A 6,000-nucleotide genomic window follows, 5' to 3' on the forward strand; every position below is an offset into this window, starting at 1 on the left:
GGGCAAAGTAAATTAACAGAAATAGAGAGGCAAAAAAGAAAATTGTCAGAAACCACCATATCAAATATTATGCCAGCTAAACAGAAAATTTAAAGTAATTCATAATTATCCACAGAAACATAAAATATCCAAATTAAAAATGAAACAGATAGAAACCTATAACATAAACAGAGAAAACAAGTACATAAATGAACCTCCAAAGAATTAATCTACTAGACAAAATAGATTTAAAAGTGAATTCTCAAGGCAGCTAGATGGTGCAGTGGATGGAGCACCAGCTCTGGGGCCAGCAGGACCTGAGTTCAAATCTGGCCTCAGACCAAACACTTGACACTTACTAGCTGTGTGACCCTGGGCAAGTCACTTAGCCCCAATTGCATAAAAAAGTGAATTCTCTCAATAATTTAAAAAGTTATTAATCCTTCTGACATAAAAATAGAGAAAAAAAGATGTTTGACCAAAATCTTTTCATGAGACAAATATTTCATGAAGAGTTAAAGCAGGAAAGGGGAAAATAAAGCAGTTTCTCTAATGAATATAGGCATAAAAATAAAATTCTAGCAAAAAGAAATATATCAAATCATTCATTATGAATAAATTAAATTTATGTCAAGGATGCAAAGATGTATATTTAATCATATGAATAATAAAATACTTAAGAAAAAGTTTTTTAATGAGATACAACATTCATTTATGTTAAATATGCTAACCACACAGGGATTGTCTTTTCTTAATAGGATCAAAAACACTGATCTAAAATTAAAAATTAACAATATTTATAATGAAGAAACTCTGGAAACTTTCACAAGACATTTACTCAGTACAGAAAAAGATGTCTCTCTTCATTAGCATTTAATATAATACTAGAAATAATATAAGCAATACTGTATCATTAAGACAAGAAAAATAAATGAACTAAATGAATACAAAAAGGAAGAATAATTTTTCCATTTGAGGATGACTTAATGTTTCATTTAGAAAACCCTAGAAAATAAACAAAGAATCTATTTGTGATGATTATTAGATTAAGCACAGGGCATTTAGATGGTGCAGTGGATTAAACACCAAACCTGGAGTCTGAAAAACTCATTTTCATGAGTTCAAATCTGGGCTCAGGAATTTACTAGCTATGTGACCTTGGGCAAGTCACTTAACCCTGTTTGCCTCCATTTCCTCATCTGTAAAATAAGCTAGAGAATGAAATAGTGGTTTACTCCAGTATCTTTGTGAAGGAAATCCTAAATGGGGTCATAAAAAGTTTGACACCATTGAAATGACCCAATAGAAACAATAACAGATATGGCAAAGTTATGGTTTAAAAATATAAATACATAAATATCATTCAGCATTCCTTCATGTTACCCAGAAAAACAATAATACCTTAATTAATCAGATATTTAGTAGTGTTCCTATCATAATACCTAGAAATTATTCTACAAAACCAGAAAAAATAACAAAATTTATCTGAAATGACAAAAGTTCAAGAACTTCAAAGGAAAATTAACCTAAAAAAATAGGAATGAAGCGAGTATCTATCTCAAATTACACTAAAAAGCCATAATAATCAAGATGATTAGGTATTGGTTAAAAATGGAAAAGTAGATTCATGGACTCATACAGATAAGTAAGTAAGATCTAAAAACACACATATGCAACAGTCTAGCATTTGATTATCCCAAGAATATGAATTATTAGAAAAGGCACTCTATTTCAAAAGAACTGCTAGAAAAGACTGAAAACCAGGAAGCTAGGACCAATCAAGTTGTGTGGGAGAAGAAAGTCAGTGAAGTCAGAGAAATCAGGATAATGGCATCAGAAAAATGTTGGTCCTGTCCTGAGATTGTGGGCTTGAGTGACTGAGAAGATAGTGTTGCCCTACACATTAATAGGAAATTTCAAAAGGAGGGCTATTTGGGAAGAAAGATATTGAGTCTTGTCTTGGATATATTGAGTTTAAGATGCTCACAGGACATCCAGTTTGAAACATCCAAGAGGTAAGCTGAGATTCATGACTGTAGCTCAGCTCAGGATTAGGAGTGCTCTTCTGTCTCCTTATCTGAAAGAGAATACCCTCCCTAAATCTTTTTTTTTTAATAGCAAAATAACTTTGAAGTAATACATTCCTTTAAGGAGCTCCTTGTTCAATTATACTAGTTCATGTAGGAGGCAGTACAGTATATTGGAATTAACTATATCTATAGCCAGTGGCTCCAGGTCAAATCAAGAAACTCATTTACCACCTACACATTCTAAGATCAGCAGATCGTTCCCCTAACTACCCCAACTGTTGTGCATGCCTTCGTACTCTCAAGTACACAGGTTTTCTCTGTGCTGGAATTGGATATGATTGCAAAAAGCACATCCTCTTACCAGTGAGGAAACTCCTGTGAAGTACCAATCCATTAGAAATAAACCTAATCTCACAAGCTACCCTACCCCTCTCTCACTACTGTCAGTAAATGTGGCATAATTCCCCCAAAGTATTCCCTCTCTATGAGAATCAAAGGGAATGATTTCCATTCCCTACATCCTTGATCTCATTTCTTGAAGCTCACTCTATGGTTTCCAATTACCTTATTTGACAAGAAGTGTCAGGAAAACTGGAAAGAAGTTTGGTAGAAATTATTTAGAACAGTAAATCATATGCCACAATGATCTCTAAACAGAAAAAAAAAACCACTCTAAATATCAAAGATCACATTTTAAAAAATGGGAAGTTATATCTTTCACAAGTTTGGTTGAAGAATTCACAACTATATGAAGAATTGAGGGTATTATGAAAGACAAAATAGAATATTTTATATTCTAAACTTTAATTTTTTTACAGAAATTAAATTAATTCACCTAAAATAAATAGAGTACCTATGAAATAGCATAATATATTTGTATTAAGCACCTGTGGTGGAAGCCCATTTTTAAAATATATAGGGAATTAATATAAATTTTGAGGGCTTAGACCCAATCTTCAATTGAATCAAAATATGAGAAGTTGGTTTTCATAGCACTTAATAGTGCATAACACATAGTGGGTATGTGATAAATATTTTTCATTTATTGGTTGAGTTATTGTTCCTTTCTATGAGATCAAGTAAAACATCAACAACATTTTTGAATACTTTCTTTGTACAAGGTATGTGGGTTCATTCCAGGCTCTATGTTAGATGCTTTAGAGCAGAGGTGTCAAACATGAGGCCTTCTGGCCCCAAAACACTCCTCAGTGCAGCTGAAGTAAATTAGAATGTAATTGGGTAAATATTTAACAAAATGAATAAAAACTGCATTAAAACAGAGATAATGTTGATATACTGCTTTCTAAGTCAATATATGTCTTGTAGGGATATTTATGCAGAGTTTCTATTTGAGTTTGACAATTATAATTCCAGAAAGAATGGAAAACCAAATTTCCAAAATAGAAGATGGGGAAAGTAAATTAAAAAGAAATAGAGAGACAAGGAAATACAATGGCAAGAAACCTCTTGTTCTCAAAAAGCTTCACATACAGATAGGGAGAATCCCTTGGTCTCAGGATTAGAGAGAACAAATTGGACTGGCTGGGTCATGGCTCTGATCTCTTATGGAAGTTCTAATATTCCTACACTAGTATGTGAATGGATGCAGCTTTTTCATGGATGAAATAATGCTGGCCCAAAATTCTAAATAGAATTTTAATAAGTCAACCAATATTTCATTAAATAAAATAGAGCATTTAAGATTTCAAAAGGCATTTATGAGAAAAATTCTGAATGTACATAAAGAGTTAAGGACTACACCTATAATTTCACTGGCACAGGGAATTTTAGGATGAAGAGATTTCCTCTTCAAATGCAATTCAGCTTCTTTGCAACTGAAAGAGTTGCCTGGGGCACCAGCAACTTGAGAGACTTGCTCAGGTCCATTCAGTCACATGTGGTAGAGATAGGACTTGAACTAAGATCTTCCTTACTTGAAAACCAGTGAATAGAGATTCACTAAGCCATGATGCCTCTCACGCAAGAAGAGTTGGGGGAGGAGGTGTGGAGGGAGGAGAGGAAGAATCTACCATAAACTAAAACAATTCAATAAGAAATCTATGAAGGTCAAGGGAAGCCCTTTGGGATTTGCTTACTCAGTTTTCTTGCAGTGCTTGCATTTAGGCTAGTTTTCTCTTTTCCTCTTACAATGGAGAAAGAGCATCATTTTATACGATCATGGAAGCTATTTGAGGCATGCTTAATCTTATTCCAAACAAGTTCTGCATTTGTCTGATCAATTATTGATGAGTTATCTGAAGACAGAGAAGATTTTAGATATTTCTGCCTTGGGCTTCTTAAATCTTCTCCTAGTAGACTTACTATTCATATAAAAACATCATTGCCAACTGTTAGCAGATAACCTATAACTTGCCTATAATTGTCATGCTTCACCTTGTGTAGCAGTCTTTCTTGAAAGGAGCTCAAACTTTTGAAAACTAAATCAGCTACATTTCTGTAACTACCACAAAAATACTCTCTAATGGAGTAAATCAACGAGTAAGTGTAGGCACAGTAATTATTGAGTACTTTGCTCTGGCCAATAGCAGTGCTTTAATTTCTCACAAATTTTATCCTCATCCATATTTGCGTCTTCTTAGCTCACAAAACAAAGAACTTACTTATTACAGAAATAATATTTGACCTCCTAAAAGGAAAAAAAAGGTTTATAAAGCAAATATGTAACATTATAGGGAGGGTGACATTTTATTGTTTTTCTTAAAGTTTCTAGAAATGGAATACCTTTCTATATCTATTTTAATCTTACATAGAAAAAAGGGAAATGGGTAGCTGTTGAGAGATTTTTCATCAGGGCAATTGCTTTCCTTTCAGAAAAAAAATGTATGTATGTATAAAGGATTGCTTTTCTTATTCCCTGCATTCAATTTCGAAGACATTCACTTGGGAAAAAATATTTGGCCTAGACCCCTGGTCCTTATTTGAAACTAAAAAAGTTGTTTCATGTGTCTAACAAGCTCTCAGGAGATTTCTCTCCATTGTAATTGTTTCCCCTTCCTGCCCCTCAACCAGCATTGCAAGAAATCAGAAGTAAAGCATTAAATAGCTCTGCCAAGAATCTATAACCTTTGCCTCTACCTGCCCAGTTTCTACACAAACACAATACCAGCAATAATTGATACCCTATAGCATCTAATAGTTTATTTTTTTGTAGTTTTTAATGAGTTTTGTATACATTTGCAACATACTAAGAGACTACCACTAGGTACTTCTTCCTTTGCATCTCTTCTGAGTAATACTATTGACTTCCTTCTAAATATTTCAGTTTTGTAAAACTAATTAATAAAATTAGAAACTGGATTATATCTGTGCTTGGATGTGTTAAAAATTGTAATTAAAATCATTACATAAAATAATTGAGATGTTAAAAACTAAATACTCTTGATTTTATACTTGGAGTCTGAAGTTGGATAATATCCCTTAGTTCCAAAGTTAGCTTACTTCTTCACATTTTAATATTTCCAACATAATTTCTAATAAATGCAATGAAAATCTCACATACAAACATTCTTATTATACAGCAACCTGTTCCAAAACCCATAAATAACAATTATACTGTCTTCTTTTGTATTCTTCCATTTCTGTGGTATATAATCTCATTGTCACTTTTATTTTTGGAGGAAGATAGCAATATTTTAAATCCCTTAAATAACTAAACTGAAATGCTATTAGCATGCATTAAGACACTAAAATTTATCTGCAATTATTTGAAACCAATTTCCCCAAATAGCCACATTTAATCTTCTATGCTCATTATATGTTTTAAATATATTTTTAAGTAATGTTATTAATTAAACTCATTAAGTTATGCAATCCACAAGCTTTGGTTCCAAACTACCTTTCCAGCTTTCTCTCTCACTATGTCTTAATCCTTTCATCCAACCAGGCAAAGATGTTCAATATCTTCCAAATGTACCTTGTACTTTTCTACCTCTATACATTTTTACATATCCTTCTCTGTAGCTGGAATGTT

Source organism: Phascolarctos cinereus, unplaced genomic scaffold, assembly GCF_003287225.1.
Source record: "Phascolarctos cinereus isolate Bilbo 61053 unplaced genomic scaffold, phaCin_HiC Scaffold_1;HRSCAF=81, whole genome shotgun sequence".
NCBI classification, from domain to species: domain Eukaryota; kingdom Metazoa; phylum Chordata; class Mammalia; order Diprotodontia; family Phascolarctidae; genus Phascolarctos; species Phascolarctos cinereus.